The sequence below is a fragment of the Tyto alba genome, unplaced genomic scaffold (assembly GCF_018691265.1).
Source record: "Tyto alba isolate M040663 unplaced genomic scaffold, T.alba_DEE_v4.0 Super-Scaffold_9, whole genome shotgun sequence".
NCBI classification, from domain to species: Eukaryota; Metazoa; Chordata; class Aves; order Strigiformes; family Tytonidae; genus Tyto; species Tyto alba.
In genome coordinates this window covers 43,714,977-43,735,038 of record NW_024881330.1, presented here as the reverse complement: position 1 = coordinate 43,735,038, position 20,062 = coordinate 43,714,977, and the positions used below count along the sequence as shown (strand labels likewise).

Below are 20,062 nucleotides of genomic sequence, written 5' to 3'. Positions count from 1 at the left end.
TATGCTGGTGGGGCAGTTTTAATCAATCGGTTTCTATGAGTGACAGACAAGGCAGCTTGCATCATTCTGTCAGGGTCTCCTATAAAGATTGCCAATTTCACCCCTTCCTCCTCCACCCGCTGTATACAATCTCACAAAGTATACCAGGGATGTTCCCCACCTGGCCAATCATTCTCTGTGGGGTATTCATTATTACATCCCTGGGTGGCCAAGATTAACAAATTTGTATCCTGAGGATTATTTTGGAATGCATCTTGCACAAAGGAGTCAGAACTCAAAACTAAAAACTTCCTAGAGTCCCCTGGATCTAGGGTTACCCCTGCTGCTCCCTGATCATGCAAAGGCACCATCCAAGAGAGCAGGGGTTCCCCCGGTCTCTGCTTAAATCTTTCAATTATATCATTTATTTCATGCTGAATATAATCCTCAATCACATCCTTCCTTACTTGTTGCCCATTAGTACCCAATTCTGTTTTCCGTCTCCACACTGGTTTTACATCCACAGGTTCATCTGAGGAACCAGCCTCATCAGAACCCGTAGAATCCCAAATATCTCCATCCCATCTGTCAGGATCCCACTGTACCCCTGCTTCTGCAATCACAGCATGCACTTTCCTACGGCTTTCTCGTCCCTTTCTTTTCTTATACTTATTCTGTGCGACTCTTACTGCAGCTCTTTCAGCTACAGTCTGATAAGTATCCAACTTATCAGCAAGCAACTTGTCTTGACACTGTAACATTACAATTTGATTCTGCCAATCACACATCTGTCACTCCATGTGGGAGTGCTCTAACAACAGTTTTTCTTTCTGTCGGTGCTGTTTCTGATATGCTGTTAACAAAACCCATCCCCGTCTTCCCGAACACACAATTTCTTTTCCTTTTTCGATAGATAATTTTTGGATACATTTTAATACATCCAGTGGTTCAGCTTCTTTTAGCCGACTTTCCCACGGTTCACATGGTCCTCTGACTTTAGCCCACTCAAGAGCCAGTGAACTATAAGGAAGGTCTTCCCATCCAGGAATTTCAGATGGAGCTGATTCATTTCGTTTAGGTTTTAAAAATGACATTTTGTTCTTATCCTGTCTGTGACGCCAAATTTATTTTGCCAATTGACGGGGTTAACACAAAGAACACAGACACCAAGCTAAAGAAGTAGGCTTATTTTACTTTAGTTTAAAGCAGCAGAAAGAATAAGCAAGGTAATGCACCTAGTCATTACTACATAAAGCTAGCTATAGTGATTAAGAAAGATCCATCACCAGTTGCCCTCCTACTTGACCATCCCCCCGCCCTGTGCACCAGCTGGGGAGCCCCGTCCCAGCGAAGGGTCGCAGAGCCTTTCCCGGCAGCTGGGAAGTCCCACGCAGGGCGTCCGCTCGTAGGGGAGGTCTGCGTCTGTGCTGTGAGAGGGCCCGGCTGTTATACAGTTTAACAAACAAGTCTATACAGAATGCAGGGGAGATAGCTGGTAGATTGATATGCCTCAGTCAGGCATGTCTGGATCTGGCCAGGATCCGGGCACGTCTGAGGAGTTTCTGTTTTTCTTTACATTTGGGATTTATAGTTACTTCCTATTGTTTACTTATAGTTCCCAGGGATTGTTCCCAGGGTTGCAGCATTTTCACGCTGATAAGATGCTGGTTGCTTCATTCTGATGATAAGATGCTGATTGCTGGTCGGGGAATTCACTCAGAAGTCAACCTTGGTTTGAGGCCTATTGTTTGGGCCTTTTCTGTTTCATTCCCCTAATGAGTCTGTCTTTTGCCCATGACTGTAATGGGTGAGTCATCCCTCCCTGTCCTTATCTCAGTTCCTAAATCTTTTTGGCTTTATTTTCCCCTTCCCAGAGCTAGAGGAGATGAGGGGACTGAGTCCCTGTGTGGTGTTTGGTTGCCCTCTGATCTCAAACCAGGACAGCCACACAATGGCTTTGTCAGTGAGAAGCCCTAAATTGGGAGATGAATAGATGCCCAATCTGGAGAACTGAAGACTGGTGATTACGATTAGACGTAGCCAGAAAAACATCCTTGCAAATGGGATGGGTGAAAGCTCATGCATATGACATTCAACCAGCCACAAACTGGAACCAAAAAGTGGACAAATTGACAGAAGTTAGGAAAATAGACATCAAAAATTCTTTAGACCCCACATGGTATCTATTGGGAGAATGGTTACATCAAAAAAGAAAAGAGCTCAGGCCTGCTGCTTTTGCCTGTATATATCTGGGATTTTCACAGGTCTACTTTTCCATTGTGCTTTGATCTTTCCCACAGCAGGGCAGGAATCTCAAGGATGTTCGATAAGGTGCCTCTGTGTTTCTCACAGGCCTCTGTTATCTAAGCACAGACATTCTAACTGTCAAGCACACAGAGGTAAACCACAATTAGTGTCATATATGTGGGTTTTGGCACCTCAGCTGCAAGTCACTTGAGCATGTTCACAATCCTCTGAGTGTATCTTCCATTATATTCCCACAACAGGGCAACCTAATAAAAGCCAACAGCTACCTGGAGAGATGGTGGAGCCAAGCTCTCTTCTGCACTGGCCAATGATGACAGAGGCACCAGCTACAAACTATCTCTTGGGAGCTCTAGGCTGAGCCTCAGGAAAAATATAATGGACTAGGAGGAGCATTGCTGTGATCTCCACCTTTGGAGTGCTTCGGGTTTCAGCTCTACTAAGTTGCAGCCAGCCTGGAGGCTGGACTAGAGACCCCTCAAAGTCTCTTCCCCACCAATCCTTCCATGAGCCTGTGCCTTGCAACATGCCCTACAAGAAGAGACTAAGATGGAGGTGAGGGCCTCTATGTCATAGGACAATTCAGGGTAAAAGGGAGCTCAGGAAGCCTTGAGTCCAATGCCCAGCTCAAAGCAGGGCCAGCTCTGAGGTCAGACCAGGTAGCTCAGTAAATGTCAGCATTCACATAGAGAGTTTACACATGAGCCAGGCATCTAAGCCACCATTACAGAATTGAAGATGAGACATTTGACCAGCTCCCTGAACACAGCTATCAGTATGCCATCCCTCCTGAGATTCCTGGGAACATCCACCTTCTTGTGCAGAAGATTCTTCTGTAAGATTCCTGGCACATCTCCAGACCACGGGGTGCTCTAGGCCATAAAAAAGTAAGAAAGTCTGACTTGGGTACTATCAACTTAATTACTAAAAAAGAGGGAGATGGAGGGATCTCAGAGCTTCCATGTTGCTGCTGAAGATTTAAGCCTCTGAGAAAGGAGCTCAGAATGAAAGTTTTGAACTAACATAGTTTTTTGATTATTTCACTTGTGAAGGCTCTGCTCTCCATATTCAGTCATTGGTACCCAGAAACCTGTCCTACTTTTCCTTCTTCTCCTCCCAAAGCCTGACCAAGTGATGGGAAGAAAGGAAGCAGAAAAGCCCTAGGCCTCTGTGAATCAGCGGGGGTGTGGCACTTGGAGGCCACAGTGTCATTTCATTGTACACCCCATAAAGAACTAAGCTGAGAAGTGAGACTGAAAGCCCAAATCAACAGGGTTCATTGACAGGCAAGGCTGTGTCTGTGGCTGGTCTGGAAACCAGTACACCTACTGCGTAGATCAAGCTGGTGTTGAAACTCTGGCTTGGGCTTCAATGGTCTCCTGGGTCCAGGGACAGAGGTGTGGGCCCAGACCCAAGGTTGGGCTGGCCAGGGTCGATGGAGGCCTATGGATGCTCTCAGTGCCCTGACACTGCGCCCATGGGATCCCCCCTGGCAGTGCCCTCGAGAGGCCAAGTTCTCCTGCCCTGAAGTCCAGGGCCTGTGCTCTGCTCCTCTCCTTCCCCACGTCCCTGGGGATCTGGGAGACCAGGATTTCATGGGCACACCCTGACAATGGTATTCACATCCCTGACCAGCTCTTTTGGGAATACCAGGTCCAGGTGAGCAGACTGAAAGGACTGTTCGCCATCTGTGCTAAGAATATTTCCACAAACACCACAAGAAATGTCCTGGGTGGTTTGCATGCTGCTGTCCCACATGACCAGTGAATACCAAGGAAACCATGTCCTTTAGAAGAGCCAGGTTGTGTGATCCACTGATTTCCTGCAATCATTCAATTAAGACATTGTTCACTCCTCACCCTGGCTGTATGACCTGTAAATGGCTAGGATAGAGTTGATTTTCTTCATAGCAGCCCATAGAGTGATGTGCTTTGGATTTGTTACTAAACTAGCACTGATAACACAACAGTGTTTTGGCTGTTGCTGAACAGTCCTTGCAGAGCATGAAGGCTTTCTCTTTTTCCCACTCTTCCCCTGCAGCAAGTAGGCTGAGGGTACACAAGAAGTTGGCAGGGGCACATCTGAGACAGCTGGCCCCAAAGGAACAAAGAGATTTTCCATTCCATACGATGTCAGGCTCAGAAAAAAAAAAAAAAAAAAAAAAAAAAAAAAAAAACAAACCAAAAAACCAAACTCAAACTCAATGAAAGAGGAAAAAGGGGAGATTTTCGTAGTCATGGCATTTGTATTCCCAAGCCCTGCTTTCCTAGCAATGACTAAACTGCTGCTGATGGGACGTAGTGCATGAACTCCCCATTTTGCTTTGCTTGCACACGCAGATATTGCTTCACCTATTAAACTCTCTTTGTCTTGACCCATGAGTTTTCCTGCTTTTGCACTTCCAATTCCCTCCCATGCCCTGCTGGGGTGGTGGGAGGCAAGGGGGAGTGAGCAAATTACTCTGTGGGTGCTTAGCTACTGGATGGGGTAAACCAAACTGAACACCTACCACAGTCTCATTGTTTCTGGTTTCTCCTTTGACCCACACACATCTTGATCAATGAGCTTCTCTGGTTTATTTTTTCCTCTTGTCCTGTTGAGTTGTCTGAGTGAGCAGCTGGGTAGCTGTCTGGCTGCTGGTCAAAGTTAACCCATCACAGGACCACATCAGGACTGCTGTGACCAGTACAGGGTTCCCCAGCACAAGAAAGATCCTGACAGACTAGAGTGAGTCCTGCAGAGGCCAGAAGGATGGTTGGGGCCTGGAGCATATTATGGACAAGGAGTGGCTGAGAGAGCTGGGGTTCTGAGAAATCCCTCAGAGCCAAACACTGCAGCAAGGACCCAGGCCAGTTGGTGGGATCTCACTCAATGAATATTTTCAGTATTTGTCAAGACAAGCCCATGAGCACCTGATCTAGCTGGAGCTGTCTGAGACAGGGCTTGGCTGAGAGACCAGCTGTGGCAAGAGCTATGGGACTTGGTGCGTAATGAGTGTCAGTAGGAAACTGGTTTCCTTTTTATTAATAATGGTGGTAAAGTTGGGTATCACTGGTGTTTCCTCTTCCAGGACTTTTCCAGCCCAGCCCAGCTCTCCCCACCTGCCCTGGCCCTAGGGCAGTGCCCACCACAGGGTGCTGTAGCACTCTGGGCACTCAACCATAGCTCCAGCTCCTCGGAAGGGCAAAGCAGCTCCTGGAGGTCAGACAGGGGGGTCAGATTTCCCACAAGCACCAGGGCTGATGCTGGCCAAAAGGGCAGGAGGAAGCAGAGGCCAGTCAGTCTCTAGCTCTGCTGCATTCATCTGGTAGGTTGTCTCTAACCTCGACTGCATTTACACCCTTCCCTTCCCCCACCAGCCCTGCTCCCCAGCACAGCACAAGAGTCCTGGGCCTGGGCCTCCTCAGGCAGCTCCTGCACTTCTCCAGTCTCCCCTTCCCATGCCCACTGGGTTCACACTGACCCCCAGGGCACTGCAGAGTCCTTGCTTGCATGTACCTTGATTTAGTGCTTTGCTTTTGGGGGACGTCAACTTCAAGGGTGTTTCACTCTGTGTGTGTCCATTCATTCCCACCCCAGGGCATGTGGTGACTCATCATCCTCTCCTGACCAAATTAATTTCCATAAAGACAGCTATATGCCATGAGTCCTGGCATAGGTAAATGTCGTGGTTTGAGCCTGGTCAGCAACCAACCACCGCCCTCCCTTCCCCCTCCCCACATGGGAATGGGGGAAGGAATTAGAGGGGTGAAGGGAGACTCGCAGGCTGAGATAGGAACAGTTTAATAATGGCAATAAAATGAGAACAATGATGATAAAAGGAAAAAAAGGAAATACATAAACAGGCACACATAAATTGCTCACCACCCGCTAACCAATATCCAGCCTGTTCCTGGCTAGCGACCCCAAGATACCAAGATACCACAATCGCAATCCCAGAAGCGAGAGAGCGAGCTCCTTCCCAACCACCCCTCCTCTACATAGTGACCATGACGTGCCATGATATGGAATATTTCATTGGCCAGTTTGGGTCTGGTGCTCGGGCCGTGCTCCCTCCCTGCTCCCTGTGCCCTTGCGCACGGGCAGAACATGAGGAGTCGGAGAGTCCTTGAAATCTCAGCAGCAGCTGAAAACATCAGTGTGCTATCAGTATTCTTCTCATACCAAACCCAAAGCTAAATCCAAAACACAGCACTCATCTAGTCCCTGAAAAGGAATATTAATTCTATTTCAGCCCAAGCCAGGACAGTATCCACCCCTTATTCCATATCATTTACGTTATGCTCAAGTTCCATATTACCCAGTACAGTCTAATTGATCGTTGTCCTTTCTCCTGGGTTTTAGGCATGTGCACACAGACATCATTCCCTCAGTCACTGGACCACCACTGCCGAATGTATCATAAGTTCATTTGGTTCATAACTTTGATTTCCATCTGTCATAATAGTCTTTTAAGGCAGGAAGGGTGATGCTTGGTCAGTAGGGCACAGGTGATTAGGTGACCTTGCAGAAGGAAGGCATGCAGTCCCTGTTACAGTTGGAGCTGGTGGCTGATGCATCTGATGCTGTCTGTATTCACAGTCTATGGAAGTTGCTGGGCATCAGTTGCTGAAGCCAACCCTGACTTTATTTGAGTTCATGTGTTCCTTCATGAATGTGATGACATTATATAATATGTGTCAATCATAGCGATGCACTGATAGGGTTGTTTGGTGATTGACCTAATACAGTTCAATTTATTGGCTATTTTCACCTAACATTAAGTCCCCTTGAGGCACACATCGGACTTCCCCATCCTTCTGCATTACAAACCAAGTGCACCCGGGTCCTTGTGCAAAGGTAATTCCCACATATGGGCTTACCTTTACCTGAAGTGGGAATAACCCAGACAGTCTTCCCCAGCATGTTGTTAAGGTGCACTACTGGGATTTTATCTCCATCTACAGTACGCAGAAGGTTGGACTGGGCAGGGCCAGCCTGGTTGGCAGATCCTCTTCTATTGACTAACCAGGTGGCCTTTGCTAAATGTGTGTCCCGGTGTTTAAAAGTTCCACCTCCCATTGCTCTCAGCATGGTCTTTAGTAGCCCATTGTACCGCTCAATTTTCCCAGAGGCTGGCGCATGATAGGGAATGTGATATACCCACTCAATGCCATGTTCTTTTTTCCCAGGTGTTAATGAGATTATTTCCAAAGTGAGTGCCATTATCTGACTCAATTCTTTCTGGGGTACCATGTCGCCACAGGACTTGTTTTTCAAGGCCCAGAATAGTGGCCTTTCCAAACAGAACCCCTGCACATCACCCACAGCAACCTTGTGGAAAACATAGGCATGATTTGTGTCAAGATAGAGTATGGTGTGATAAGTGTAATTGTTGTACTCTATGTGGATCTGAAATGATTTGTGATCACTATAACCTGTATAATAATTGTGGTGAATGTTGGAATCAAATGGAGACTGTGTAGGAATATAGAGTGTGCTTCTGGCTTGGAACAATGTAACCGCCTTTTAGAAACACTCCCTAGGGCAAATGTAAACTCTCCTTAGAAAACCTTCCCCTAGAGCTGATGCAATAGCTGCTTAGAAAAGGCCCACGGAAAGATGAGACCCCGGGACTTTCAAAAGACCCAATAGGAGGAAAGCACGCCAAGAGGTGGAAACCTTCAAACCTTCAAAAGATCCAATGAGAGGAGGAAACTACTCCAACAGTTCAAATGACCCAATGGAAGAAGTGCAGGACGACTATCTGATGGAAAGGGATTGGTCGAGACGCTGGTGAAAGAGTATAAAAGACATTGCTTTTAGAACTGAGTGTGCATTGTGGCAGAGTTGAGGCTCTCCACGCACCCAGCGCGGCTTTGCCTATTGCTTCTCACCCTGAATTGATTGAACCCAAATAAAATTATATGCTTTTTATAAAGATTGGCTTCATTCATTTGTATCAGCGGGACTTCCTGTGTGCCAGAGTGGGGCTTCCTGTTTCAGCAGGCTTGGGGGGGTGGGACTTCCTGGTACTGAGTCTGTCTGGGTGGGACTTCCTGGGGCTATAGTGGGGCGGGATTCTCCATTCACAGGGCTTGGGGGAGGAACTTCCTGTTTGGCCTGGAAATAGGGGCGGGGCTTCCTGTTATGCCTGTGGAAGGGGGTGGGTCTTCCTGTTCCGCTTGGGAGAAGGGGCGGTACTCCCCATTCTGCCTGGAGATGGGGGCGGGGCTTCCTGTCATGCCTGGACAGGGAGGTGGGGCTTCCCATTCCCTGGCAGGGCGGGGTGTGGGGGTGTGGTGTGTGGCTCCGCCCCCTGAGGGGTGTGTCCTGGCACAGGCAGGAGGCGGGGGTGGAGCTGTCGGGAATGGCCATGGCCGAGATGTCCCTGCTCAGCGGCTTCAGGCCCCATCGGCTCGACCTCGGACATGGTACGGGCGGGGGGGGTTGGGGTGTGGGGGGTTGGGGTGTTCGAGGGTGTTGGGAGTTGGGGGGTGTTGGGGGTGTTGAGGTGTGTTGGGGGGTTGGTGTTTGTTGGGGTTTCTTGGGGTGCGTTGGGGAGTGTTGGGGTGTTGGGGGTGTTGGGGGTTTTGGGGAGTGTTGGGAGTTTTGGGGTGTTGGGGGTGTTGGGGGTGCTAGGGGGTGTTGGGGGTGTTGGGGGTGTTGGAGTGTTCAGGGGTGTTGAGGGTGTTGGGGGTGTTAGGGGGTGTTGGGGGTGTTGGAGTGTTCAGGGGTGTTGAGGGTGTTGGGGTGTTGGGGGTGTTGGGGGATGTGGTGGTGTTGGAGTGTTGGGGGGTGTTGTGGGGGGGGTGTTGGGGTGTAGGGGTGTTGGGGGTTCTTGGGAGGTGTTGGGGTGTTGGGGGTGTTGGGGGTGTTGGGGGTGTTGGGGGGCTGAGGTTTGTTGGGGTTTCTTGGGGTTTCTTGGGGGGTGTTGGGGAGTGTTAGAGTGTTGGGGGTGTTGGGGGTTGGGGTTTCTTGGGGTTTGTTGGGGGGTGTTGGGTGTTATTGGGGTATTAGGGGGTGTCTGGGTTGTTGGGGGTACTGGGGGTGTTGAGGGGGTTTGGGGATTTTGGGGTGCTGGGGGGGTGTTGGGGTCTTGGGGTGTTGGGGGTGTTCAGGGGTGTTGAGGGTGTTGGGGTGTTGGGGTGCGGGGGGTGTCAGGTGTTGGAGTGTCGGGGTGTCAGGGTGCGAGGGCACAGGGGGTGTCAGGCATCGGGGTGCACTGTTGGAGTGTCACCATGTTCCCCCCCGGCTGCGGGACGTGGTCGATCGCTGGATCAGCCACTACGAGCTCAGCAGGACGCGGCTGGTCATCTACCTTGACGAGGTGGGGCACCCCCAGCCCCTGTCCCCTCTGTCCCCCTGTGTCCCCCCGTGTCCCCCCCCGTGTCCACCCCCCTGTGTCCCCCCACATCCCCTGTGTCCCCCCAGGTCCCCACGCGGCGCCAGTGCATCAGCTTCGGGGCCACCCAGGAGGTGGTCCTGGGGCAGATCCAGCCGGCCATGGCGGCTATCTACGACTACTATGAGCTGGGTGGGTGTGGCCAGAAAGGGGTGGGCGTGGCCATATTGAATTGGCGTGGCCAGAATGGGTGGGCGTGACCAGAAGGATGAGGTGTATTTGTGGGTGGGCTCTGGGTGGGGGGCAGAGCTCTGCTGTGGGTGGAGCACTAGTGGGTGGGTCCTGGGGCAGGGTGGGGACATGTCTCCCCACTGACTCCATCCCCTCCAGCTCAGCACTGCACTGTGTCCTACAGCGACCCCCACAGGAGCAGTGTGCCACCCACCCTCTGCTCCTCCCAGCTCTACCTCTGTGCCCAAGGTGGGACCACGGCAGGGGGGACCCCGAAATCTGGGGGGACACCCCGATATCTTGTTGGGGGGAGAATTGGGGGGGGTGCAGGGGTTTCAGCCTGCGATGCACCTCCCCGCCCCTCCAGGCGTGTGCCCCCGCCTCTGGCGGGCATTGCCGGCCCTGATGCTGGGCGATCACCTGGACTTTGCCTGCTACAGCCCCCACATCAACTATGGTGACCCTTGACCCCGACCTTGACCCCTGACCCCAGCGCCCCAGTAACCCCTTTGACCCCAGCGAAGCCTGACCCCTGACCCTCATGACTCCTCCAAACCTCAGGAGCCTCCTTGACCCTCCAACCTCTGTGACCCACTGTCCTGGTTCAGGCTGGACGAGAGTTCCTGTTCGTTTTAGTAGCGGGAGGAGCTGCAGCCCCCTGAGACCCCAGGGGCTCCCCAGGCCCCAGTGCCCTCACCTGTGTGCGGGGGTGGGGGGAGCACAGCTGGAGGGCTGGGCCGGGATTGGCCGATAGTCCATGTCACGTGACATTATGCTCACCATATAAAGGCAGGAGAGGGCTGGGAGAGGGGCCACTTCTGGGAGTGGGGCTGTGGGGCCTGTGTGTTTGGGATTGCTGGCTGGGAGCAGGCGGGTGTGGGTCGGCGGGTGGTGAGCAGCTGTATTGTACATTACCTGCTGATACTGCTGTCAGTGTATTATTCTGTTACTATTATTAAACTGTTTTTTATCTCAACCCACGAGTCTCCCTTTGCCCCTCCGATTCCCTCCCCATTCCCAAGTGGGGGGAGGGTGGGTGAGCGGCTGTGTGGCGTTTAGCTGCTGAGTAGGCTCAAACCACAACAGTCCTTTTTGGCGCCCAACGTGGGGCACGAAGGGTTGAGATAATAACAGATTTGATCTGTGGGTACTATCAAGTTTGTTATAATGCCGACTGCCCATCCTGTTATAATGTCATTTGCTTGGCTCCTAAAATCGTGGGATTTGTTGCTGCAGTTGTGTTATACATCACATTACTTAACATATGTAGTCCCCATGTCGTTGCTTATTACCCGTGGGAATTGGATTAAGATTTTTGCCTTGCTGTATTATGTAACTCTAATTTATGGCATGATAAAATCTTCGGTCCTGGGAGTTATGGGGCACCTACTGGAGTGGGTTAGTAACTATACCCTCCACCTTTTCTCCTCAGAAAGCCCACCCAAGGGGGAGATACCTTTTTCCATCTTCCCCTTCTCCAAGCTACTTGCAAGTATACTTGAGAATGCTGAGAACTCTGAATATCCATGGAATGCTCATATTAATGTTGTTGTCTTGTTTCTGGAAGCTGTAGTGTTCCTGACTGTGGTTCAGGTTCTGTTTCGGGTTAAGCAACTGTTTCTGAATACCAACCAGAGGTCTACCCCAGGGTTGCAGAGTTATGAGTGGTTGGGAGTGTGGGGTAGCATGGGCAAGTACCTAGGACAGTGGGGACCTCCAATGTTTTGGAATTTCACCCCTGAACAAGTGCGGGATCCTGAGAAATTAGTAAAATATTCAGAAAAGGTGTGCTGTCATCCTGACACCTCAAGAGAGACGTAGATCATTGCAACATGCTGGGGCCTGGCCCGTGGCTACCGAACCCTGCTTGCCACCATGCAGTACCCTCAAAAGGAAGACGTCTCTGCATCTGCGAGCAAAACAACCGGCACTGCAACCACTCTGACACCCCCACCAGGCACTGCAGCCACTCTAACTCAGGCGACCGACGCTGCAGCCAATCCGACCCCTACGATAAGTACTGCGCGTGAACTGGAGCATCATTCCACAACAGTATCAGTTGCTCCCATACAGAAGAAGAAATACACTAAAAAATCCCCTCGCATTATAAAAGATGATGATGAACCAGGGCCCTCACAAGAACAGGAGGAGGAGGCAGAGCCAGTGGTAATCACCCGATCTCTATCCCTGAGTGAACTACGAGACATGAGAAAGGATTTCAGCTGCCATCCAGGCGAACACCTCCTTACCTGGCTGCTCCGATGCTGGGATAGCGGGGCCAACAGTGTGGAATTAGAAGGTAGAGAAGCCAGGCAACTGGGATCCCTGTCCAGGGATGCAGGCATTGACAAGATTATTGGAAGAAAGACACAAACGCTCAGCCTTTGGAGATGACTACTGTCAGGTGTGAGGGACAGATATCCCTTCAAAGAAGATCTTACATGTCATCTAAGTAAGTGGACTGCCATGGAGAGAGGTATCCAATACCTGAGGGAACTGGCTGTGCGGGAGATGGTTTATTATGATCCAGACGATGCGCGGCTACCCACAGACCCAGATGGAGTCCAATGCAGCCGGCCCATGTGGCAGAAGTTTATACGGAGTGCTCCATCTTCACATTCGAATGCACTAGCAGTATTTGACTGGAGAGACGAAGAGGGACCAGCTACGGATGACTTGGCTCGCCGACTCCGGCACTACGAAGAAAGTCTCTCTTCTTCCATCGTCGCGGCTGTGGAGGAACTGTCACAAGAAGTCCGACAACTCAAAGAGGACATGTCCTACTCTCCACCTCCACAGACTAAGGTCTCAGCTATCAGGAGCAAACGACTCCCTACTCAAGCGAGACGGTATACACCACGGGGGAACCTATGGTATTACCTGCGTGACCATGGAGAAGATATGAGGAAATGGGACGGGAAACCCACCTACGTTCTAAGAGAGCTGGTCCGAGAGTTGGAAGGAAGAATGGCTACAAATCAAGGTTCTTCCAGGATAAGTGCTGCTCCAGTCTCAGCTAATCAGTTACCCAAACAGCGTAGAAGAATTGACTTTGCTCCTGATCCTATGAGGAGAACTTCTGAGTCGTACTTACAAGAAGTGAGTAACCAGGATGAGACCAAGGTTCGCACAGACTGCACTAACCCCTTCATCAACAATGGATACTATGAGCAGCATTAGAGAGGCCCTGCCTCCAGCCAGGTGGAGGAGAGGGACAATCGTGTTTACTGGACTGTGTGGATTCGATGGCCTGGCACATCGGATCCCCAGGAGTATAAGGCTTTGGTAGACGCTGGTGCCCAGTGCACCCTGATGCCGTCGAATTTCCAAGGGACAGAGGCTATCTGTATCTCAGGAGTGACAGGAGGTTCTCAACAGCTGACTGTGTTGGAGGCTGAGGTGAGCCTAACTGGAAATGAGTGGCAAAAGCAACCTGCTGTAACTGGCCCGGAAGCTCCCTGTATTCTTGGAATAGATTATCTCCGGAGAGGGTATTTTAAGGACCCAAAAGGGTACCGGTGGGCTTTTGGTATAGCTGCCTTGGAGACAGAAGAAATTAAACAGCTGTCCACTCTGCCAGGGCTCTCAGAGGATCCTTCTGCTGTGGGACTGCTGAAGGTTGAAGAGCAACAGGTGCCGATCGCTACCACGACTGTGCACTGACGGCAATATTGCACCAACAGAGACTCTGTAGTTCCCATCCACCAACTGATTCGTCAACTCGAGAGCCAAGGGGTGATCAGCAAGACTCGCTCACCCTTCAACAGCCCCATATGGCCAGTGCAGAAGTCTAATGGAGAGTGGAGACTGACAGTGGACTATCGGGGCCTGAATGAAGTCACACCACCATTAAGTGCTGCTGTGCCAGACATGCTGCAGCTTCAGTATGAATTGGAGTCAAAGGCAGCCGAGTGGTACGCCACAACTGATATCGCCAATGCCTTTTTCTCCATCCCTCTGGCAGCAGAATGCAGGCCACAGTTTGCTTTCACCTGGAGGGGTGTCCAATACACCTGGAACAGACTGCCCCAGGGGTGGAAACACAGTCCCACTATTTGCCATGGACTGATCCACACTGCACTGGAACAGGGTGAAGCTCCAGAACATTTACAATACATTGATGACATCATTATATGGGGGAATACAGCAGAAGAGGTTTTTGAGATGGGAGAGAAAATAGTTAAAATTCTTTTGAGAGCTGGCTTCGCCATAAAACGAGGTAAAGTCAAGGGCCCTGCACAGGAGATTCAGTTTTTAGGAATCAAATGGCAAGATGGACGTCGTCAGATTCCAATGGATGTGATTAATAAAATAACAGCTATGTCTCCACCAACCAGCAGAAAGGAAGTACAAGCTTTCTTAGGTGTGATAGGCTTCTGGAGAATGCATATTCCAAATTACAGTCAGATTGTAAGCCCTCTTTATCAAGTGACCCGAAAGAAAAATTACTTTTTATGGGGCCCTGAACAAAAGCAAGCTTTTGAACAAATTAAACAAGAAATCGTCATGCTGTAGCCCTTGGGCCAGTTCGGGCAGGACATGATGTTAAAAATGTGCTCTACACTGCAGCCGGGGAGAATGGCCCTACCTGGAGTCTTTGGCAGAGGGCACCAGGCGAGACTCGGGGTCGACCCCTGGGATTCTGGAGTCGAGGATATAGAGGATCTGAAGCCCGTTATACTCCAACTGAAAAAGAGATACTGACAGCATATGAAGGGGTTCGAGCTGCTTCAGAAGTGATTGGTACAGAAGCACAGCTCCTCTTGGCACCCCGACTGCCGGTACTGGGCTGGATGTTCAAAGGGAGGGTCCCCTCGACACATCATGCAACTGATGCTACGTGGAGTAAGTGGGTCGCGCTCATCACACAACGGGCTCGAATAGGAAGCGCCAACTGCCCAGGAATACTAGAAGTAATTACAAATTGGCCAGAGACCAAAGACTTTGGAATGTCACCAGAGGAAGAAGTGACCCGAGCTGAAGAGGCACCGCCATATAATGAGCTACCGGATAATGAGAAGCAATATGCCTTATTTACCGATGGGTCCTGCCGCATTGTAGGGAAACATCGGAAGTGGAAGGATGCTGTATGGAGCCCCACACATCAGGTCGCAGAAGCTGTTGAAGGAGAGGGTGAATCCAGTCAATTTGCAGAAGTGAAAGCCATCCAGCTGGCCTTAAGTATCGCCGAGCAAGAAAAATGGCCAGTCCTTTATCTCTACACTGATTCATGGATGGTGGCAAATGCCCTGTGGGGGTGGTTGCGACAGTGGAAACAGAGTGGCTGGCAGCATAGAGGCAAACCCATCTGGGCTGCTGATTTGTGGCAAGATATTGCTGCTCGAATAGAGAACTTGGTTGTGAAAGTACGCCACGTAGATGCTCATATACCCAAAAATCAAGCAACGGAAGAACATCAAAACAACCACCAGGTGGACCAGGCTGCAAAGATTAAGGTGGCCCAAGTAGATCTGGACTGGCAGCATAAGGGCGAAAAATTTATGGCTCGTTGGGCCCATGACTCCTCGGGCCATCAAGGAAGAGACGCAACATATAGATGGGCTCGTGACCGAGGGGTGGACCTAACTATGGACATTATATCACAGGTTATCCATGAATGTGAGACATGTGCTGCAATCAGGCAGGCCAAGCGGTTAAAACCTCTTTGGTATGGAGGGAGATGGTTAAAGTATAGATATGGGGAGGCCTGGCAGATTGATTACATCACGCTCCCACAAACTCGGCATGGTAAAGTGTTATGTGCTCACAATGGTAGAAGCAACTACCGGATGGCTGGAAACATATGCTGTGCCCCATGCCACTGCTCGGAACACTATTCTGGGCCTTGAAAAACAAGTCCTGTGGCGGCATGGCACCCCAGATAGAATTGAGTCAGATAATGGTACTCATTTTCGAAATAATCTTATAAACACCTGGGCAAAAGAACATGGCATTGAGTGGATATATCATATCCCCTGTCATGCCCCGGCCTCCGGGAAAATTGAGCGGTATAATGGGTTACTAAAGACCATGCTGAGAGCAATGGGAGGCGGAACTTTTAAGCATTGGGACACACATTTAACAAAGGCCACCTGGTTAGTCAATACAAGAGGATCTGCCAACCAGGCTGGCCCTGCCCAGTCAAACATTCTGCATATTGTAGATGGAGACAGAGTCCCGGTAGTGCACCCTAAAAACATGCTGGGGAAGACCGTCTGGGTTATACCTCCTTCAGGTAAAGGTAAGCCCATCCGTGGGATTACCTTTGCCCAAGGACCCGGGTGCACTTGGTGGGTAATGCAGAAGGACGGGGAAGTCTGATGTGTACCTCAAGGGGACTTAATGTTAGGTGAAAATAGCCAATAAGCTGTATTAGATTAGTAACCACACCACCCTACCAATGCTTTGTTATGGCAAACATGAACGTGGATGAAAATAGGACTGGTTCCAGCAACTGATGCCCAGCGACAGCCGCAGACTGTGAATACAGACAGCATCAGATGCATCAGCTCCAGCTGCAACAGAGACTGCATGCCATCCTCCTGTCAAGTCCAAGGACACCTCTGCCCTACGGACTGAGCATCGCTCCTCCTGCCTGAAGGGACTGTTATGACAGATGGAACCTGAAGCTATGGACCAAGTCAACTCATGATACATCCTGCAGTGATGGACCATGGACTGAGGGAATGACATCTGTATGCGTATGTCTTTGACCAAGGAAGAGGATTGTAAATAACAATAATGTATTAGAAATATGGAACATGAGCATAATGTAAAATGATATGGAATAAGGGGTGGATACTGTCCTGGTTGGGGCTGGACTAGAGTTCCTGTTCGTTTTAGCAGCGGGAGGAGCTGCAGCCCCCTGAGACCCCAGGGGCTCCCCAGGCCCCAGTGCCCTCACCTGTGTGCGGGGGCGGGGGGAGCACAGCTGGAGGGCTGGGCCGGGATTGGCCGATAGTCCATGTCACGTGACATTATGCTCACCATATAAAGGCAGGAGAGGGCTGGGAGAGGGGCCACTTCTGGGAGTGGGGCTGTGGGGCCTGTGTGTTTGGGATTGCTGGCTGGGAGCAGGCGGGTGTGGGTCGGCGGGTGGTGAGCAGCTGTATTGTACATTACCCGCTGATACTGCTGTCAGGGTATTATTCTGTTACTATTATTAAACTGTTTTTATCTCAACCCGTGAGTCTCCCTTTGCCCCTCCGATTCCCTCCCCATTCCCAAGTGGGGGGAGGGTGGGTGAGCGGCTGTGTGGCATTTAGCTGCTGAGTAGGTTCAAACCACAACACCCCTGTGACCCCTGTGACCATGACCCCTGTGACCTTGACCCCATGACTGCTGTGACCCTAACCCCTGTGACCCCCGTGACCCTGACCCCCATGACCTTGACCCCAGGATCCCCATGACTCTGACCCCTATGCCCTTGACCCCTGTGACCCCCATGACCCCTGACCCCCATGACCTTGTCCCCTGACCCCAGCACTGGTGGTTCAAGCACTGGCCCAGAGTGAGGTTGGGCCCTTCCTGGCCTTTGAGATCGAAATCCTGGAGGTTCTACTGGGAGGTGGGACTGGGGGGACTGGGAGGGACTGGGAGGTGCTCAGGGGGAAACTGGGGGTGGGGGTTGAGAGGACTGGGGGAAGAATGGGGGCATTGGGAGGGACTGGGTGGACTGAGAAAGGAGACTGGGGGGATTGTGAGGGAGTGGGAGTGGAAACTGGGTGGACTGGGATGGAAACTGGGGAGACTGGGAGGACTGGAGGGGCACACTGGGAGAGGGTGAGAGGACTGGGAGAGGAGCCTGGGGGCACTGGGAGGGGCTGAAGGGCCACTAGAGGGCGCTGTGGGACAATACTGGTCTATATTGGGATGTACAGAGAGGTGCTGGTGGAGCACTGGAGGGGCATAAGAGCACCATGGGGGTCCCTGGGCCATACTGGGAGGGGGGTTGGGCCATACTAGGGGGAACTGGGATATGCTGGACCATACTGGGGTGAAGCTAGAGGGGGCCCTGAGTTATACTGGGGAGCACTGGGATGTACTGGGCCATACTGGGGTGGCACAGTGGGGACCCTGAGTCACACTGGGAGAGCCTGAGACTGAACTGGGCCGGACTGGGAAAGCTGGGGGGTGTGTGTGTGGGGGTGTGAGCTGCGCTGGAGGCGTTACTGGTGTGTACTGGTTGTTACTGGTGCTGACTGGTCCCAACTGGGCGGCAGAGGTGGCCCCGGGGGGCGTGGCCAGGTGCTAGGGCGGGGCAGCTGCCCGCTGAGGGTCCGCCCCCCTCAGAGGATCCTGCTGATGGGGCGGGGATGGACACCAATGGATGGTGAGAAGGGACCCAAATGTCCCCAAAGGTCCCCGAAGGTCCCCATGTCCCCCCCATCCCCATGTCCCCAAGTGTCCCCCGTGTCCCCCCATGTCCTGAAAAGTCCTCAAGTATCCCCAAATGCCCCCCATGTCCCCAACTGTCCTCAATTGTCCCCAAATGTCCCCATGTGCCACATGACCCCAAGTGTCCCCAAATATCCCTCATGTCCCCCATGTTCCCCCATGTCCTCAGCTGTCCCCAAATAACCCCGTGTCCCCAAATGTCCCCCATGTCCCCCATGTCCCCATGTCCCCCCATTTCCCCAACTGTCCCCCATGTCCCCCCATGTCCCCATGTCCCCCCATTTCCCCAACTGTCCCCCATGTCCCCCTGTCCCCCCAAATATCCCCAAATATCCCCAAATGTCCCTCATGTCCACCCATGTCCCCAAATATCCCCAAATGTCCCCCATGTGTCTTCATGTGTCCCCATGTCCTCAACTGTCCCCAAGTCTCCCCAAATGTCCCCCCATGTCCCCCATATTCCCAAGTGTCCCCAAATGTCCCCAAATGTCCCCTGTGTCCCCATGTCCCCAAATGTCCCCCATGTGTCCCTCATGTCCCCCCCGTCATCAACTGTCCCCAAATGTCCCCCAATGTCCCTGTGTCCCCAAGTGTCCCCAACTGACCCCAACTGTCCCCCCGTGTCCCCCCGTCCCCGTGTCACCGTCCCCCCCAGCCCCCAGTTCCTGCTGGGTCCCCACCCCTGGGTGGAGGAGGTGCCGCCCCGCCCCCGCTGCGCCCCAGCCACGCCCTGCCGCCCCCTGCTGGACTTCCTGCACACCCTGCGCCCCCTCGGCTGCCCCGCCTGACCCCGCCACCGGGAGCCACTGGGAACATACCACGAGCCACTGGGACCACGCTGGGGGGGCCAACTGGGAGCCACTGGGAGCAACTGGGACCATGCTGGAAGAAACTGGGACCATACTGGGAGGAAGTGGGATTATGGGGAGGGGGGGTAACTGGGACCATGCTGGTGCAACTGGGAGTTACTGGGAGCAAGTAGTACCACACTGGAAGTGACTTGGACCATACTGGGGGGAAGTGAGATCATGCTGGGGGGCAACTGGGAGTGACTGGGAGTGTGCTGGGGGCGCACTAGGAGCAACTGGTATCAGACTGGGAGGAACTGGGAGCAGTGTGGACCAAACTGGAAGCAACTGGGAGTGACTGGAGGTGCCTGTGACCGTGCTGGGGGAGACTGGGATATACTGGGAGAAACTGGAACTATGCTGTGGGCAACTGAGTTCATACTGGGAGCCACTGGGAGCACACTGGGAGGAACTGGGACCATGCTGGGGGTAACTGGGATCATACTGGGAGCCCCTGGGATCATACCGGGAGCACACTGCGGGTGAACGGGAGTGACTGGGAGAAAGTGGGATCACCCTGAGGGTGACTGGGAGTGAGTGGGAACATGCTGGGGGCAACTGGGATATACTGGGAAGTACCCAGTGGGTGACTGGGATCATACTGGGAGTGACTGGGAGCATGTTGGGGGCAACTGGCAGCATGCTGGGGGCAACTGGAAGCAACTGGGAATGTGCTGGGGGGCATATTGGGATCACACTGAGAGAAACTGGGAATACACTGAGGGCAACTGGGATCATATTGGGAATATACAGGGGATATAATAGGAGTGACTGGGATCGTACTGGAGGTGACTGGGAGCAACTGGGAGTGATTAGGAACATGTTGGGTGAGACTGGGATCACACTGGGAGCAACTGGGACTATACTGTGGGCAACTGAGGTCATACTGGGAGCAACTGGAATCATACTGGTAGGGATGGAAGCAACTGGGACCACGCTGAGAGCAAATGGGATCATACTGGGAGCAGCTGGGCTCATGCTGGGAGCAACTGGGGGTGACTGGGATCATACTGGGAGT

The 20,062-nt window shown here is 52.0% G+C and overlaps 1 long non-coding RNA gene across 1 annotated transcript; it reads left to right on the top strand.

Moving 5' to 3' along the window:
* Positions 1-10,131: 10,131 nt before the first annotated feature.
* Positions 10,132-17,345, top strand: LOC122152683. The gene is made up of 2 exons (XR_006164722.1): positions 10,132-10,256; positions 17,283-17,345. It is a non-coding gene; the product is annotated as an uncharacterized LOC122152683 (long non-coding RNA).
* The last annotated feature ends 2,717 nt before the right edge of the window (positions 17,346-20,062 follow it).